This window comes from Eschrichtius robustus, chromosome 5 (genome assembly GCF_028021215.1).
Source record: "Eschrichtius robustus isolate mEscRob2 chromosome 5, mEscRob2.pri, whole genome shotgun sequence".
Taxonomy (NCBI): domain Eukaryota; kingdom Metazoa; phylum Chordata; class Mammalia; order Artiodactyla; family Eschrichtiidae; genus Eschrichtius; species Eschrichtius robustus.
The window spans coordinates 53,291,227-53,311,427 of record NC_090828.1 but is presented as its reverse complement, the minus strand read 5'-3'; positions in this window follow the sequence as shown (position 1 = coordinate 53,311,427).

Genomic DNA, 20,201 nt, shown 5'->3' with positions numbered 1-20,201 from the left:
GCTCCCTATATTTCTACTGTTTTCACTCTTTTCCTTGGACTGGAATTCTCAAACTTCAGTGTATGTAAGACTCATTCAGGTTGCTTGCTAAAAATAATAGGAATGATAGTTAATGTAGTACTTAATATGTACCAGGTATTCTTTTAAGCACCTCACACGTATCAACTGATTTTTTCCTCAGAACAACTCTAAATTAAATATTATGGTTATGCCATTTCACAGGAAAGAATGTGGAACTACAAAGAGGTTTTGTCAGTCGTTCCAAGTTTAACACTTAGTAAAAAGCCTGGAACTAGAATTCAGATGAAGGCAGCCTGCTTCCAGGGTCTGTGCTTTTACCCATTCTGCTGGTCCCTAGAAGATTCTTTTTTCCCTTTCCCTGAGATTTTGGAATCAGAGAGTCTGGGGTGGGGCCCATGAATCCTAATTTTTCAACATGCAATTCCCCCAGTTCCCAGATGGCTCTAGTGCTGGAGGTTCTCAGATAATACTATGAAAAGCATTGACTTTGGGATTCAAAGACATAGTTGGTCTTCAGTAGTCATACATTGCATTGAGAATTCCTCTAGGGGACATTATAAATGAACAGTTTATAATCAGTAGAGCAAAATATAGAGGGGATGTGGCTGGAGATAGTGCTTGATGGTTAGAAAATGGTAAATGGTATCAAAGGATAAGATTGATGGTAAGAAAAGCCACAGAACTACAGCAGACATCATCTACCTTATAACTTTCCTTAGAGCTAGATTTACACAAGACTGCTCAATACCAAATTTGAAAATTAGAATGTAAGTTTCTTTCTCAAGTGGTTTTGAGACAAGTCAGTGGAAATAATGGCAGAGGGCTTGGGTTAGAGTTATTTACTAAATGATAACAATTCAAGGTCCCTAACTTGTAGGATCTGTAGCTGCACTGTTCAAAATGGTAACCACTAGTCACATTATTTAAATTAATTAAAATTAAATAAAATTTAAAATTTAGTTTCTCAGTCATCCTGGTCATATCTCAAGTGTTTAATAGCCATAGTGGCTACAGTATTGGACAGCACACAGATCTAGAGTTTTGCCATCTTTGCAGAAAATTCTACTGGGCAGTGCTGATCTGAGAACTTTTCCCAACTCTTCTCATAATTTTTTTTTCTTACCATTAGCGAAATCTTCCCTGTTAAAGTAATTAAATGACAGAATTTAGCATTCATAGTTAGGCCTGTTTCAAGAACACCCGAATGTTCAATGTGTAATTTTGCAGTGCTGGTCACTTAGCATCACATCTCAGTAAGGATTTGTTATTTTCCCACTGTTTTATACGGGGTTATGTGGGTTGGAGGGAGGGTGGTCTGTGAATTATAAACCATGATAGTCTTTCCTCAAATGTTAATAGGCTATCTCCCATGCAAATATCACAAGGAGTTTCAGATGAACCGGTATCCCTGGATGAATGCACCAGGAGGGCCAGGAACCATATCAACATCACAGATATGACCTCTTATATTTCATATTTAGCTTGGTTATGACTTTACCCTCCATTATTATTGTAACTCATGGATGGCAGATTTTTAAGACTTTCTGCCCTGATACAAGTCAGGAGTGATTTTATTAGATTTACGTACACAACCCATTGTCCCGCAAACTAAAGCATGTGCTGAATACACCATGTCGGGGCTCAGTGGGTCTTCAGAGACCCCCGAGCAGCAAGTTGTCTCAGTTCCAGTCCCCTTTCTCCAGCAGGAGAACGTGATGTTGGCCGTGATTCAGTCTCCCATAGATGGACTGCTCTGGCCTGCAGCTGGACCCCAGAGCCGTGAAATTGTTACAGTTCTGGCCTGGCATTCCAGGGTCAGATTCCTAGAGTTATTTTAGACATTTTCCTAGAAGTGTGTGGTTCACAACATAGATATCCATTCCCTGGAGTGAGTTTTATAAGAGATCCAGTTAGCTCAAATCAAGTGAACTCTGCCCGGTGATCTAAGTACCAAATAATCAGAATAGACTTTGGTAAAGAATAGCTCTTAGCTGTTAGCTAAGTCAGTTTAAAGTGGTTTTTCTTTCAGCTTCAGATATGAATTATTATATTATACATGCAGTTATTAGCTATTAGGAGTCATACTAACCCTCCCTCTCTCATACTGAATAGAACCCTAAACAAAAAATCAAAATCATTGAAACTGAGAGCTGAAAGGGAATTGTGAGATTACCTACTCTAACCTCTTTTTTTTTCCATACGAGGAACTGTGTCTCAGAAAGGCTAAGAAAATTACCCAAGATCCCCAAGCTAATTAAGGGTATTAGTACTGCCAACACATATCTCCTAATTCCGTGTTCGGTACTATTTCTCCTGTGTCATCCTTTTCTGTAGGAGTAAAGATGTGTACTGTCACATGATAGCATGAAAATCTTTTCCTCCTACTGAGGGAAGATGCTTGGACTCCAGTTCCAGAAAAGGCACAACTTAACAATAGCTAATGCATATATGGCGCTAAGTGTAATATATGCTAGGCACTGTCCTGAGCCCCAGTGATCTATGATCTCCTTTAGTCCTCATGGCAACACTTTGAGATCCTATCATTATTCCCATTTTACAGATGAGTGAGCTGAATCACAGTGAGGTTAAGTAACTTGCCTGAGAGCACACAGCTAACACTTGGCAGAATCTCAATTCAGAGTCAGGAAATACAGTTCCAGACTCCACATTCTAACCATACTGCTTTGCTACCTATAAGCCTCTTATCTGGGGCCACCAACCAGGATGAGTAAGTGCATGCAGATGATGTTGGAAAAACTTCTGTGTGTGTAGAGTGCTTAGTTCTAAGGCAAGACTTTAATAATATTTTCTAATTAGCATTTATGAAAACCCAAACTGTTATTTTCATTAACGCATTCATTATTAAAGGCACTGTTTTTGTTATTGTTGTTTTTTAACTAAAACCTTTCAGTGATCTTAATGAGTCCAGCAACCAAGTAGCAAGTAAGCATAGCAGTAAAACCTGCTCCTTTGGTGGCAGTACTGAGCAGTCATTTCTCACTGGTAACAGCAGCGCTGGCAGGCTAACGCCATTCTCTTGCTCTCTGGGGTGCAGCCCTTCTGAACAGAGACACGGCACATAATCAGGAGGGATTTCCATTTGAAACAGTGAAATGGCCTGGGGTTGTTAGTCTGGGAAATATTATTCCTGCTTTCTGTGGATAAGTGTTGATATCACAATGAAAAGGGAAGAAGTGTTCTGATGAAAACAGACTCACTTATTTTAATATAAACATACTGGCTTATATACAGAGCAAGTCCCTGGGCCCATCACAGAATAAGTTATTGAGCAGAGGTTAAGGAAAAGTGATTCCCAGAAATGAGCCCTCACCCTGTGTGGGGTATGTCATGTTCATAAGAGTGATAACGTGACATATTGAACTAAATAAATATAAAATATGTAAAGAACAGTCTGTCTAGATTGTGAGCTCCTTGTTGGTGAGGACGCGTGTTACGTTTCTGTTTTCTGCCTGGAGCCCCGCACAGTCCCAGGCTGAGGTAGGTGAGATGGACACATGGGTAGGTGAATGGGATTGGAAGCAGAGATGGAGACCCTGCGAGGAGGGAAGTCATAAGAATGTTTCTTCCTGGCTTCATCTTGGCTGTTAGTGCAGAAGGAAGCTTTGACCCGTAGTCTCATCACTGATTAGCTCTCCAAGATTTAGCCAGACGTTAACTTCTCTGAATCACAGTGCTTTTAATTAAAATCCTTATCATACTGGGTGGTGGTAAAGATAAAATTAGATATTTGTAAAATTCTTTATAAAATCAAAAGCTACGTATAAGTGTAAGTTATGAATAAATCGTTTCATAATCAGATAATTAGTGGTGAACAAAATTAAGAAAAACATATCCACCTCTTAACCCCCATCGTGACTTTTCTGAGTACTTCCTTTTTCCACTACCACTGAGGGTTAATTATAGCCCACGTTTCTCCTTCCTCACACTGTCTCAGACTTCCCGCTGTCTACTCCATCCTCCAAATAAGTTATTTATGTTCTTCTAAGGTATATGTATTTTTAATCAAAATGTCACAGAGAATAAATCCTATTCAAAATTCCCTGGAGTAACCAAATGTCTGTCATTGGACTTCAGTCCCTTCTAGTTATAGCATAATTTATTGCCATTCAGAATACTTAAGAGAGGAACTGAAAAGTCTTGATAATATGGATGAAAAAAAATCTCTGGGTAGTGAATCGTCAACCACGCAAGTACCTGTAAAACTTTAATGTTCATACAAATCCCCTGAGATCTTATGGAAAGGCAGATACTGAATGAGTGACCTGGGGTGGAGCCTGAGTTTCTGCACTGCCCAGGTGATGTCAACACTGCTGGTCTGTGATGTATACTTTGAGTGACCGGCGCCTACACTGTGATTCCTAACATTTCCAAGTATGAGGACACTCTTAAAATTTTAAGTATTGGCATTATTCTGATTATAAATTTTAAAATACATGTAAGCAAAAAATCATCTCACCAACCAAAGACAACTAAACTGGTTTATACATGGTACTAGATACCAAATCAAACTTGGGGTCCTTCTATCCACATTGGTTGATTGGTTTGTTTTTTTTTTTTAGTTGAAGTATAATTGTTGTACAGTCTATCCACATTGTTTTAAAGCTGCCTTTAAATAACTTTAAAACTAATCAAGTAACATATTAATTTTAGAAAATTCATAGAATAAAAGCAAGCAAAAAGAAGATAATTTCATACCTGGGTACAAGGCACAAACAATGTGAGCACATCCATCTATTCTGGCCTGCTGGAGGTCAATATGGGTTTCTCCTTTATCCCTTCCCAGAAGTTCATGATAATTGTGAAAACTAGCAATAGGTATCACAATAAGACATTCTCTCACTAATTCTAATTACTTTAAATGGAGGTGAAACAGCCATATCTCTGCAGTTTTCCAATTGAATCAATGTCAGTCAGGAAGCGGGAGGCCAAGAGGGCAAATTTTCCTGAGTGCTAATAGTTGAATCACCGTCTATTTCCTCATATGAAATGATTACCTTTAATGCTCGTTACTGTCAAGTTGCTCTGAATTGGAAATAGGGGTTTGTGTGGATGAATGGAGGTGCTGATATATAAATCAAATTCTTACAAATCACAAAAGACAGACACACACCCACACTCACACCTACGTGCTCACTCTTGTACGAAGGATATTAGAGCCTTTCCTTGGCACCAGAGATTTGTATGCAGCATTTGTGTTCTTGTGAGCATCAGAGGGATAGAACAAAAAGGGCTTTGAACTAGGAGTCTGATGGACCAAGTTCTAGTTTCTTTTTTTTTCATTTAGTATGTCACCATAATTTTTTGAAAATTCTAAGTAATATGCTTCTGGGTCTCAAAGGCTGCAAAGTGTCATGTGGAGCTGCAGTCTTATTCATGTGAGGTTCAACGGGGAAGTCTCCACTTCGAAGCTAACATGGTTGTTGGCAACACTCAGTTCCTTATAGATTGGCAGACTGAAGGCCTCAGTTTCTTATTGGCCGTCCGTCAGAGGTTGCTCTCAGTTCCTTGCTAGGTGGGCTTGCCCATCACAGCCATTTGCTTCCTCAAAGCCAGCAAGAGAGAGACTCTCTCAATAAGACTGTAATCTTATGTAATATAATTATATGTATATATAGTATATACATATAATATGTATGCAATGACATATATCCCATCACCTCTGTTAGTTACAAGTGTCAGATCCTGCTCACACTCAAGGGGGCAGGATCACAAAAGGGTGAGAATACCATCTACATATACTGTATATGTATATATATATGAATATCATATATATATGTATGTGTGTATATACACACACACATATATGATTTATTTTAAGGAATTGGCTCATGCAGTGGGGTTGGCAACAGGGTAGGCTGACAGGCTGGCAACTCAGGCAGGAGTTGATGGTGGGTGTAGTTTTTTTTTTTTTTGCTTCCAGTTTTATTGAGATATAATTAACCTACAGCACTGTGTAAGTTTAAGGTGTACAGCAAAATGACTTCTATACATTATGGAATGATTATCACAATAAGTTTAGTGAACATTCATCACCTCATATTTTATATCTATAAAATTAAAGAGAAAAAAGTTTGTGATGAGAAGTTTTAGGATTTATCCCCTTAACAACCTTTATATATAACGTACAGCAGTGTTAATTATATTTATCACGTAGTACATTACATCCCTAGTACTTATTTACCTGATAACTAGAAATTTGTAGTACCTTTTGACTGCCTTTATCCAATTTCCCCTCCCCCTCCCCATGGCCTCTGGGTGGTGATCTCTTTTTCTATGAATTTGTTTGTATATTTGTTTGTTTTGAAGTATAAGATGGCATAGTTTTGAGGCAGAAACTCTTCCTCTCTCGGAAACTTCAGTTTTCGCTCTTAAGGCTTTCAACTAATTAGGTGAATTCATTCCTATTATTAAAGGAAATCGCCTTTGCTTAAAGTTAACCACATCTACAAAATACCTTCACAGCAACACCTAGATTAGTGTGTGACTAATAACTGGTACTATAGTCCAACCAAACTGACTGTACTAGTTTCCTAGGGCCGTTGTAATAAAGCATCACAAACTGGATGGCTTAAAACAACTGAAATTTCACAGTTCTGGAAGCTATAAGGCTGAAATCAAGGTGTTGGCAGGGCCGTATTCCCTGCAAAGATTCTAGGGGAGGATTCTTTCTTGCCTTTTCCAGTTTCTGGCAGCCTCAGCTATTCTTTGGCTTATGATAACATTACTCCGTTCTCTGCCTCTGTCTTTGCATGGCCATCTACCCCCTTTGTCTGTTGGTATCCAAAATTTCTTATGAGGACACCAGTCACATTGCATTAGAGCCCACCCTAATCCAGTGTGATTAAATTTTAACCTGATTACACCTGCAAAGACCCCATTTCCAAAATAAGGGCACATTCACAGGTACTGGGGGTTAGGACTTCAGTGTATCTTTTGCAGGAGACACAATTCAACCCATAACACTGACCATAACAGGCGTTTATGCACCATCTCCTGTTTCGCATCAGTTGAGGGCTGCTCCAAGGGCTGTTTACTCTCTGGAAATTCAGCCTGGCTTGAGAGTGGGCCAAGAACACTGAGGCCAGACAAAACCCTCAAGCAGGGCTTGCTGAGAAAAACCATAGCATGTGTGAGAACAGCGAGTGTGGAGGGGTTACGGGGATGTGGGTGGGGTGTGGACACAATTCACTGCACAGCACTAGCCAGGGGACATCCAGAGGTGACATTTACCTAAGAATTCACGCTGTGTCCCCAGAAAGTTTATCAGTCTCACAGTAACTGAACAGGGGTACAGAGTGCCTTATACCTTGAAGCCCAAGTGACTGGAAAGAAGACAAGCTACTATTTCACACCTCTTTTCTGAAGTGATAAGCAGAATTCAACCTTAGAAAGAAAACTTTCTTTTTTTAAATTTTGGGTAAATACTTCATAGGCCTCTTTGGTTATACAAAGGTAAAGCCAAACATTATATTATAATGGTGAGGTTTGAGACAACTTCTCTCATTGTGATTAGAATTACGTCTCAGAACTCATTTTGATCTTGACTGTGAAGCAGACCTTATGCAAACAGTAGAGAAAGAATATTTACTTTCTTTTAATCTTTCAGAGGGGACACAAGAAAGTTGGTTGTCGGGTAGGCAGTAGGTAAGGAGAGCCCAGCATCCCTTCTACAGAGAGTTACATGTTTATCTGTAGGTGATCTGGGTCTGCAGTGTGGCAGCAGGTGGGGGCCTAAGATGAAGCAGGACCCATGGAGGGGCCTAGTCTGAAGTTTGAAGGAGCTGCTGTAACAACGTACCATAAACTAAGTGGTTTAAACAAGATAAGTTTACTGCCTCACAGTTCTGTAAGCTAGAAGTCCAAGATCAAGGTGCCAACAGGGCCATGCACCCTCTGAAAGCGCTAGGGGAAGATCTGTTCCAGGCCTCTACCCTAGCTTCTTATAGTTCCCTGGCTTGAGGAACTCCAGTCTTCAGGTGGCATTCTCCCTGTGTGTTTGCCTTTCTGTCCAAAGTTCCCCTTTGTATAAGGATACCAATCATATTGGATTAGGGGCCCACCCTACTCATATGTAACTTCATTTTAACTTAACTAACTACATCTGCAACATCCCTATTTCCAAATAAGGTCACATTCTGCTTTACTGGGGACTAGATCTTCAACAATTTATAACAATACTTTCATCTAATAGCAATGCCTTTCTCCAATTTTAAGAATGTTTTCTTTTTTTTTTTTGGTAGTTACTCTTTTTTATAAGCCCACATCTTTAGTGAAGTAAACTAGGTTTGTTTTCAAGCCTATGCCAGGTCTGTGGTGACACTATATAGGAAAACTACCAAAGTATGGTAACACTGATTAGGACATGCAAAAAGCAACTGGCAAAGAAATCTGCTGGTGGGGAGGAAGACAGTTGACAGAGATGTTAAATGACAACCAGGATGGGTTTTAGGACTTGTAGATATTCCTAAGAAACTGAGAAATACTCAGAGAGGTGAAAAGACAGGGTTCCCTACTAATCAAGCAGGAGAGAGCCTGGAACTTTTGTTACTTACATTTTGAAAAGAGTGAATCTCAAAACAGACGAATAGGTATAACAAAATAGAAATAGACTCAAAAGATACAGAGAAAAAAACTAGTGGTTATCAGTGGGGAGAGGGGTGGCGGGTAGGGGCAAGATAGGGGAAGGAGGATTAAGAGTAACAAACTACTAGGTGTAAAACAAATAAACTACAAGGATATATTGTACAGAGAAAGAAATATAGCCGGTGTTTTATAATAACTTTAAATGGAGTATAATCTATAAAAATATCGAATCACTATGTTGTACACCTGAAACTAATCTAACACTGTAAACCAACTATACTTCAATAGGAATAAACAAACTATAAAAGTTGGCAATTTCATATGGTTCAATCTAAAAAAAGAAAAAAAGAGTGAATCCAGAGTCCAGAATACTTGGGGATATGTGGTTTTAAATCTCATCTTGTCAGAATCTTTAGAAAAGATTCATCTCCCAGGGACAGATTCCCATTCATAAATCTCAGTGAGATTGGTATATTTCCACTACAATGTCAATTAATCAATTAATTTAGAATGAGAAGTACAATTATTAGGTAAACTAGAACATTTGAATGGTCCAGTTGATACATATACCCCCTGAGGTCTGTTTCTCATAGAAATCCCATCAGAATGCAGATTTATTTATTTCCAACAAGAAACATATCACCACAGGCAAATTGGATATCGATGTCAGTCTTCCCAGTGCGTTCCCTCCCTGTGAGCCAAAGGCCGCCTGTGAAGTGCAGAATCAGATCAAGGCAAGTGAGTATTAGCTCATTGGAACACTCAGGTGCATCAAGCTCTGGAGCTCTGGTTTTCCCATCTCCACAGAGGGAACGCCTCTCGCGCACACTCTCAGACTCAGAACTGGATAGGTAAGGAAATCATACATAAAAATACATCTATTTGGGCTTTCCTTTTCTATTTTCCAGGGTGACTGTGCATACTCCATTTACATTATCCTTCTCCAAAAAAAGTAAACACACGTGTTTAGATCTCATCATACTTAGACATCTTCACGTTGCGTTTCTGGGCTCCTGAGTTGTGAGTGTTCCCAAGCCCTTTGATCACAGAGTCACATGCATCTTCCCAGTTAATTCCCCCTGATGACTGGGCCCAACCATAGTGTGTGAATTTTACTTCTTTATCTACCAGGGAGCGGGATGTCCCTCCCCTCCAAGTTTCGTGGAAGGGAGCACCTTCCTGTGACTCACGCATTCTAATAAGACTCTAGGCACTGGAATTCTCTGACATATGTGCAGGTTGAAAAAGATCTTGTACAGCCCTGAAAAATGATCTTGTGATCTTAACTGAACCCTCTCATTTTATAAATTATTGCTTGGAAAAGCCCTGTGAGATGCTCACATACCCAGAGGTAGTGAGTGACAGGGTTGAAACACAGCCTGGCCTTTCAGACTCTCATTTGCTGCCTCTGGCTGCTGGGTTTTCCAGGGTTTGGTTGCTTCTGCCCAAGAGTGCTCACTGATAATCATCTGTCCTTTTCCTGATTCCTTTCTCCCTTTTTTCCCCTCACAGAGGATGGAATGTCACAGAACCGAATCACTGAAATGTAAAAACATTTAGAGGGTTTAGATTTTTTTTTTTTTTTTTTTCATTTCTTGTCAAGGGAGGAACACACCTCTTTGTCGTCAAGACAAAGTAGATTCTTTAAGAGAATTGTTTTCAACAGGGCTGCTCTGTAGTGGGTACTGGCCATGACCTGCTAGAAAATGAATTGAGCCATTCAAATGTGTTAGTATCCTACTACTGAAAATTTATTTTCTCATTCTAGTGAAAGGTGATGGCTTCTTCAATCATAAACTTAGTCTGGTTTTATTTAAATATTGTAAGTGTCATCAGCATAGGATCTATTATGCTGGGCTTCTGAAGAGAGAAGCAAATAGTCACTTACTGAGCTTGATTAGGCTTGATGTGCTATGACATGCAGGATAATTTATTCTTTCTTTAAGTCCAGGTAAGGCGAAACAATCCCAGGACAGCAGAGATTTTGATGGTCTGTGTTTATATGGATTACAAAGATGACTTTTGGAAGGGAAATTTACTGTTCGACGGTCTAGTCCACTGTTTGAATTGGAAAAACTATTTTTCTTAGAAAATGTACTGTTACTGATAAATATCAGAAGCCAGTGCCTATCTTTGAGTTAGTCACAGCAACTATAAGGCTGAATGCTCACCCATCTTTTTCTGTTCCACAGGCGTACATGTGAGAGGACAATGTGGTACAGAGAAAAGGGGAGAGCACAGGCTCTGAGGTCACCTCCTTCACTTCTTAGCTCTGTGACTTGGGCAGGGTACTTGACCTCTCTGGACCTCAATTTCCTCATCCTTAAAATAAGGATGATGATGAACAGTGTTCACATTCAGAGTTGGTGTAAGTGTTGAATAGTTTAATACCTGTAATATGTAAGAAGAGTGCCTGCTGCTAATAAAACTAAATAAATATTAGCTAATGTAATTGTTATCACATCACATTTTACAGACAACATTCAGTATAGAGTCCAAAGTCTAATATCACTCAGAATGGCCAGATATGAATTATATATCTACCTTTAACATTATTGAAGCAACTTAAAATCACTTCAGGTTTTTATTTACATCAACTATGGACTTACATACGTGTAATAGACAGAAAATGCGTCTTGGAGCCTTGTAGTCCAAGAGTTAAATCATGGCTCTGCCATTTACCATCTCAGTAAACAAAGGATTAGCATCATTGTGTCTCATGTTCTTGTCTACAGAATGGAATAATAATACTTATTCGTAGCTAATATTTATCCATAGTATCAGTAAGCTGATACTTGCTACATATCAGGCACTGATTTAAACACTTCTGATGTAAGAATTCATTTTGTCTTAACAACCATCCTGTGAGGAATAAGTCCTTGTCCCAGTTCATACAGCTAATGAATAGCCAAACTAGGGTGGAAATCCAGGCAGCTTGATTCCAAAGCCCAAGCTCTTCATTACTGCATGTATAATGCATTCATTCATTCCACAGATATTTATTTCATGCTTCACATGTGTCTAGGTGGTTTGGATACAGCAATGTATAAAATAGAGAAAACAAACAGATGCCTCCTGACAAATTTAACTCTCTGTGATAACATGTGAATTAATACAGAGAACAGCATGGTCCATCTGAAATATAACTCAAGCCACAGATGCAAACCACAGGTACAATTTCAGATTTTCTGGTAGCCACATCATGAAAAGAAACAAGTAAAATGAATTTTAATAATATATTTTATTTAACCCACATACCTAAAATATTATCACTTCAGCATATGGCCAATAAAAATTATTAACGAAGTCATTCTTTTTTTTATATACTAAATTTTCAAAATCCAATGTGTATTTAACATAGCACTGCTTAATTCACACTAGCCACATTTTGAGTGTTTGATAGCACATGTGCTAGTGGCTACCATACTGCACAGAGCACTTCTCCAGGATAAGCATGTGCCCTTGAGAAGAGCCCAGTGTGAAGGCTCTGAGTGGAGAAGGGCTTGGTACTCTGCCTGGAGCAGAGTCAGGAAGAAGTAGAGTGGTCAAGATGAAGTTTGATGGGAAGGCAGGGCCCAGGTCACGTAGGACCTTGTAGGCCATGATTGTAGGTGAGTCATCTGGGAAAAGGCAGGGATTTCTTTGCCCTGTTACTTTAAAGCACAGCTCCCTTTATCTTTCAAAGTCTGAGTCCTAATTCAATGAGTGTATAATGAGTAACTAAGTCACCCCCAAATCTTGTTAGCAAAAAATTGCTTGTGTTAGTGATCTTTTCAGTGCGGCTTATTTACTTTATCAGAGCAAACTAATGCCTCTTGTCATCTGAAATACAAGTGGCTGTAGTACTGACTTCCAACACAGCTTTCAGTGTGTGAGCCAATTGAATTTCACCTTTGCAAACAGCGTACATGCATAATCAGCTTTGAGAGTTGAAGTAAAATGAAGAATTTTCATCCAAGGTTGGTTTAGTTCATTTAATACTGGCTTTGATTTAAATTCCGAGTAATGCTTTTAGCTCACGCAACAGTTAAAATGGAATGAAATTATCTAATTCCAAATCATAATCCCTTCCCTTCAGTAACCTTAGAATCCAGTGTGTGGCATTGGGTCATACAAAGCGTGAGTGTTGGTACAAGAATGGCATGATTCATGTATGGTTTTTCTTTCGAATTTACACAGCATGTTCAAGTTGAAGAGTGACTGAAATTTTATAAGCTGAAGAATCTGGAAACACTAGAGTCCACACATCTTTTAACTCTAATAGTAAGCCTTAACTAAGTGCTAGACACAATTACAGGTACCTCTCCAGAGACAGGCAAGAAGGAGTCTTTATAAGCTGTATAAATTTTAAAAGATCCTTATGTCTGTCTTGTTAAAACTTTGTATCCTTCACAATCTACTACCAAGTTATCTTACATTATAAATTTGGAAACATTTCCACATGGAAATACTATTTTGATCTTGGTAGATAAGTTTAATGATGTTGCATTATATATCAAGAATACCCAAAGACCTATTCTCTTCTCTGAATATGCTTATTCTTGGATTTCCCTGCTTTAATAAAATCCTGCCTACATGCTCCACTCCTATTACACAGAACAGAAGGCTTTGTATGTAATTATCAGAAGACCGAGTTCAAGTCCGTATTCAGTAAGTGAAACTATTTGGAAATCTAGTTTTTGCAAATTGAAAAGTTTCTGTCTTTCTTATCCTCATCCTTGCATTCTCCATGGTTCGTTCATTCATTTGTTCATTTATCTGATATACATTTATTGAGCTTTTTAAGGACACTAAGCTAGGTGCTGTGGGATTTCTTTTTAATGTAAGTGGCTCCTCATTGAAAATGTTACGTATGTGATTATAACATGATTTAGAATGTGCTGAATATACCAAAAGGTATATATAAAATGGTATGGGAATTTAGAGAAAGGAGGAACTATGGGTGAGATTCAGAGATGTAGTTAGTTATTGAGGTTGGTTCTCAAAAATGTGTAGAATTTCAACAGGAAGATCTTTGAGGGTGTAAGCATTTGAGAGAGGGAACCTGTTCAAAAGAATGGTCACGTTATTCTGTTCTTAAGTCAAAGTCTTCAAAAAAGAGCAAGAAGAGGGTAAGAATGGGAGACAAGGCAAACTGGGGTCCGGTGCAAGAAAGCTTTTAGTGGCAGTCTGAGTATATACCTCATTCTGTGGAAAATAAGAAGACTTAGAAATTTTTTCAGCAGAGAAACCATTATTCTTTAGACTTCTTTTTTCCTGGCAAAACATTTAGGATGAATTGTAAGGGAAGTGGACAGGAAATAGGGAGACCAATTGCAAAGTAATTGCAGCAGTCCAGTGGTAAAGTAATAGGGGTTGAAGCCACCAATCTTAGTGACATTGTGGAATTTTAATCTCAAAGCCCAGATCTTTGAGACAAGCAAGTGGAAAATGTTGATGACACTTAAATTTTTAATCTGACCGGTGTGAGGAATAGGAGGGTGAGTGAGCAGCTGGTTTGTGGGGAGGATGGTGTGTTTTGGACAAATTAAATTAAGCATTCTATCCTTTTTCCTCTCTAGATGGCTGAACTAAAAACCAAGCTGATGTGAAAAATGGAGCCAGGAGGCGGGATAGCGACAGGACATTCTAGAGGTAAAATGTAAAGATCCATGACATTCAAGCTCTTTCTCTCTACATAAGACTAAGCTGGTTCTAACAAAATTCCATACAGGCCAAGTTCAGATTGTAGCTATTGGTTTTCTTCTTTCTTGTGATATTGTGACTTATAATAAGAAATATATATTTGGTCTTTGTCACTGTTTCTGGCACAGAGACCCCCCAAACCCTTGGAATTTCCTAAATGTTGAGAGTGATAAAGGTGCCTTTTGTTATGTTAATGACTTTGGGAAAGCAGCTGAGGATAGGGGTTGTTGCCTGGAGCCAACCCTGCTTAAGGGGTTGGAGTTTTCATTCCCACCCTGACCTTGGGGAGGCAAGAAGAGCTGGAGATGGAATTCAGGCACCAGTGGTCAGTGATTTAATCAGCCATGCCTATGTGATGAGGCTTCCATAAAAACCCAAAAGGACAGGGTTCAGAGAATTTCTGGGTTGGTAAACAGGTGGAGATTTAGGGAGAGTGGTGCACTCAGAGAGCATAGAAGTGCCATGCCCTTTCCCCATGCCTTGCTCTATGCGCCTCTTCTTTTCTGGCTATTCCTAAGTTATATCCTTTTATTATAAACCAGTAATCTAGTAAGTAAATTGTTTCTCTGAGTTCTGTGAGCCTCTCTAGCAAATTAATCAAACCCTAGGAAGGGACTGTAGAAACCTCATATATAAGTCAGTCAGAAGTACAGGTAAGAACCTGGACTTGTGCCTTGTATCTGAAGTCCAAGGAGGCGGTCGTTGGAACCCGCAATCGATGGGCAGTCAGTCAGAAGCACTTTTGACTGGCATCTGAGGGTTGGGGAAACATTCTCGTCGGACTGAACCCTTAACTGGTAGAATCTGATTGTTACTACCCCTGGTTATGGAGTTGAGTTCTTGGACACCCTGCTGGTGTCTGAGAATTGCTTGGTAGTATGTGGAGAAGCGCCCCCGCCAACACACACGCACAACACACACACACACTTTGGGATTGGTCTCAGAACACCAATAGGCATTCCTTATTAAAAAATGAAATCATAGTTTTATTGCTTCATGAAAAATTAAATGTACAATCTGATGTTTGTGGAAGATTTGGACATTGAAATGCTTGGCCTCAATTTTCTTCTTTAAGAGAGAATTTTCATTAGTGACTAGAAAGAGACGCTCTGGGTGTTTGTCCAGAGAATGGGCAGTGTACCGACTCTAGAATAGAGAAAGACCCTACATTTCTCGGAAGTGATTTTAAGACTGTCCCACTGTTTTATCTACCCAGGTCAACAAATTACTTCCCACCACCTTTCCTCTGCCTCTCCAAAATCCATCCATCCAAATTATGTCTAAACACACCTCATCCATTAAGCTTCCTCTTGTCTACACTTACATGTTTTCAATTCTTTAAATTCCCTTAGCAATACATTTATGACCATTATTGGCATCTAGTTAGTGATGTGCAAGTCTCCTTGTTAGAGTGTAATATCTTTGAGAACACAGAATGTTGCTCATTTGCCCAACCTGCAGGTACCTTACACATAGCGAAGGGTTGACAAATGGTTGGGGAATGAATGTGTGTGTCATCACCTAGTTTGCTGAGGACATCCTATACGCCAGGCAGTGTTCTAAGCACTTTACACATGCTACTTCATCTAATCTTTGCCACAACCCGAGACAGAGACTGTACTTTTGCCTAAGAGAAGGTGAGGGTAAGGACTTACTGGCCACTTAAGTAGCAGAGCCGGGACATGAACCCAGGAAGCCTAGCTCCAGAGCTTACGGTCTTAGTTACCCCCTTCCAGATACTATATATTGCCCCTTCCAGGTACTATAGTACATGTTCCAATTTGCTTACCATATGCAGTAAAGAGGAGAAAGGAGGAAAATAAAGTTTAGAGCACTGCCTTTCTAATCATGGATATATGACTTTGTACAAGACATAAGTCAACTTCTCAGGTTCTTCACATAAAGTGGATTAACAGCAGTATGTATTTTATGAAATTTTTGTGGCGATTAAATGAGACAATGTACATAAAACGCACATAGTGAAAATAAACTTTTGTGTTGATGGGGAGGGAATTCCTAAGGTGTGTAATTCACATTATCTCCTTCTAGATCACCATGTTACCTTCCCTCTGGGAGTGATATCTTGGCATCTGCCCTTTTGTGTTTGGTGCTGCAACGTTATTTTTCCTGAGAGCAATGATTTCTAGCCAGTCTGAAGCTACCCAGTAACAGTTGTGAAAATACAGAAAATAGCAATCATGCACTGTAGAGAGAATATGCAACAGGCCAAAAAGAAAATTAAAGAACTTATAACTTTAAAACCAAAAATTGAGTCTCCCGCGAATGTTAAATTGTAGGCATTTCTTAGTATTTTATTATACTTTACTCTGTGTGGTAGCATATTTGTGCATTTTTCTTTTTCAACCAACCTATCATGTTGTATGTTGTCTGTAGCACTTGGAGTGCATAGTTAAATAAACATAGGGGTAGAAAAAAAAGGTCATTTAAAAAAGATATTGTTTTAGTTTATTTATTTTTAAAAAGATCTTTTTTTAGTTCTTTGGGATTTTTCTGAAAAAGAAGTACTTAATCTCACAATTACAATAAGAAACAAAAAGATGCCAACTCCACTGAAGGAGAAGAGATAAAAGTGGTTGAAGAAGAAATATATGCTTTTAACTCCCTTTTATTCCTCAGATAAAATAATTCACCTAATGCTAATATATAAGCCAGGCAATGACAAGAGAAAATAATCATTTTATTGCAGTGGATCTTTGTGTACAAAATTTAAGGACAGGACCTGTTCTTATTCTTGGTGGGGGGGAGGAGTATTTGATTTACAATACCTACTTATCTCCTTAGAAGAATGTCTAGCATAACATTAGCAAGACTTCATGTAACATTAATAAATTGAGTGAGGATTTATCAAAAGGTCTGAGATTCATATTAGTTTTTCTTTAACTTTTTTCTCACCTCTTTTGAATTATGGACATGGGAGCAATTTTTTAAACTATTTGGTGGGTCTGTCACTTTTAGCAGTAGCATTGGCAGTGTATGCCTTGAATTTGAATGTGTATATATGACAGCTACAACCAAATGGCCTATAAGATATTATTCATTTCTTTATACTGTATCTGCTAAGATATGACAGTTAAAATTTTACAGTATTAAATACAAACTTTCTAAATATTAATTGAAACTCAATAGGAAGTGAAGTAGCATAACACAAGTCTAGTTTACTGCTTTGAATTGTGGTCTTAATAAATCTCACTCTGCTAAAATGATGACTCTTGTATTTTGCCTGCATTAAAATCATTTTAGGAGGTAATTGGTTTAGCTTATTGTAATACTGCCTGATAATATTTCTTTTGCTTTTCAAGCAGAGAATAAGGTATCATTAAATTATTGTTGCACAGGGAAGTCATGTATTACAAATGTTATTGAGTACAGAATATAAAATGGACTCAAGAAAAATAAATACCCTTCACACAGGAGATTCACTACAGGTTTCACTGGATTATTTAACTCACTCAAATGTGCTTCTACCTGATAGGCTAGAATTACTTGGTAACTCTTTTTAGTTATTTTTATTATTTTAAATTTACTGATTGAAAATATATATAAATGCATAAAATAAAGCATTAAAAGGCATATTTTGGAAAAGTTACCTGATTCTGCTTTAGTACTAAATGAGATGTGTTATTGTTTTGAACATTTAAAAAATAATGTTCATTTGATAAAGTATATCAAAGTTTAATTTTTGTTGAACCTGCATTTATTTATTTATTTATTTATTTACTTATGGCTGTGTTGGGTCTTCGTTTCTGTGCGAGGGCTCTCCCTAGTTGTGGCAAGCGGGGGCCACTCTTCATCGCGGTGCGCGGGCCTCTCACTATCGCGGCCTCTCTTGCCGTGGAGCACAGGCTCCAGACGCGCAGGCTCAGTAATTGTGGCTCACGGGCCCAGCTGCTCCACGGCATGTGGGATCCTCCCAGACCAGGGCCCGAACCCGTGTCCCCCTGCATCGGCAGGCAGATTCTCAACCACTGCGCCACGAGGGAAGCCCTGAACCTGCATTTAGAGAGAGAATGCCTAGGTTTTTATAACCTTATTATAATTTTTTGACCATTAGAATTCCCGTAACCAGAAAAATTAAACTTTTTTTAAAACAAAGATTCTCACAAAGTATATATAAGTATCAGTATATAAATACATATGTATATATACATATATGTATGCGTGTATATATGTACACATATGTAACTGTATTTTCCAGTGATGATTCTTTTTAAATGACTTAAAACATGCTATTTAACTAAATTGAGTATATTTTTAACTAATTCATCCAATCAGCTAAACGTTTTCCTCCCATAAAAGAAAAAAGTCAATAGTCCATAGCTTTTCTTCCAGGCGGAGGTGAACTGGCTGAACTGACCAATTCTGGGGAAGCAGGTGGTTCATGAAGTTACAACCAAGGAGTCTAAAGTTTCCCTGGCATCTGGCTTGACGTCATGTGTACCAGTTGTATCCAGTCTTTTTAACAGTTCTACCTTGTGCTTTGCACTTACTGAGCTTGATATTTTACCACAATACCCAACTGTAGGTTGGGGGCCTAGTGCCTTGTGAACTATTGGCAAAGTCTCAATCAGCTGAGCACACACAGTGTGTAAATATATCGGAAGAGAAAATGGATGCATTGATGGATGCCTCCCCAGCAAGAAAAGCAGAGACTGTCATTCAGCCGGCTGCAAGAAAGGAATGGAAAGCAGCAGGCTGACAGCACTGAGCAGGGAAGAGAGAGATGGACTAGCTGAAGCAAGGAGGCCAGGGTAACAGCCCTGGAGGTAGTTAACAGCCGGCTGCTCTAGGACATAAATCTAAGCAATTCACCAGCTGGAGATGCTTGAGAAGGCAAAGGAGTAAACTCACCATACTTTCATTGCAACCTGGGTAAAATGAATGTTTAATTTAGATAGAGCCAGTAGAAGACTATTCTCTAACTACCAGCATCTGCTATAATAAAATGATTTTATATGTAAGTATCATACACTATAGTTTGGTTGGTTTGTTGGTTGGCTGTCAGGTTGTGGAATATGTGGGTTGAGTTTTTGTTCTTGGTTTTTTTTTGAGGTATAGTTGATACAGAGTAGTATATAAGTTTCAGGTATACACATAGTGAGTCACAATTTTCAAAGGTTATATTCCATTTATAGTTGTTATAAAATATTGGCTATATTCCCAGTGTTGTACAATATATCCCTGTGGTTTATTTATTTTGTACATAGTAGTTTGTACTTCTTAATCTCCTACCCCTATCTTGCCCTTCCCGTCTTCTCTCTTCCCACTGGTAACCACTAGATTGTTCTCTATATCTGTGAGTCAGTTTCTGTTCTGTTATATTCACTGGTTTGTTGCAGTCATTAGATTCCACGTATAAGTGATATCATACGGTATTTGTCTTTCTCTGTCTGACTCATTTCGCTTAACATAATATCCTCCAAGTCCATCCATGTTGTTGCAAATGGCAAAATTTCGTTCTTTTTATGGCTGAGTAGTATTCCATTGTATGTGTATTTACCACATCTTCTTTGTCCTTTCATCTGTTGATGGACACTTTAGGTAGCTCCCATATCTTGGCAATTGTAAGTAATGCTACTATGAACATTAGGATGCATGTATCTTTTCGAATTAGTGTTTTCCTCTTTTTTTCGGGTATGTACCCAGGGGTGGGATTGCTGGGTCCTATGGTAGTTCTATTTTTAGTTTTTTGAGAAACCTCTGTATTGTTTGCCACAGTGGCTGCACCAATTTACATTCCCACCAACAGTGTACCAGTGTTTCCTTTTCTCCACATCCTCGCCGACATTTCTTACTTGTGTTTTCTTGATGATAGCCATGCTGATAGGTGTGAGGTGATGACTAATTGTGGTTTTAATTTACATGTCTCTGAT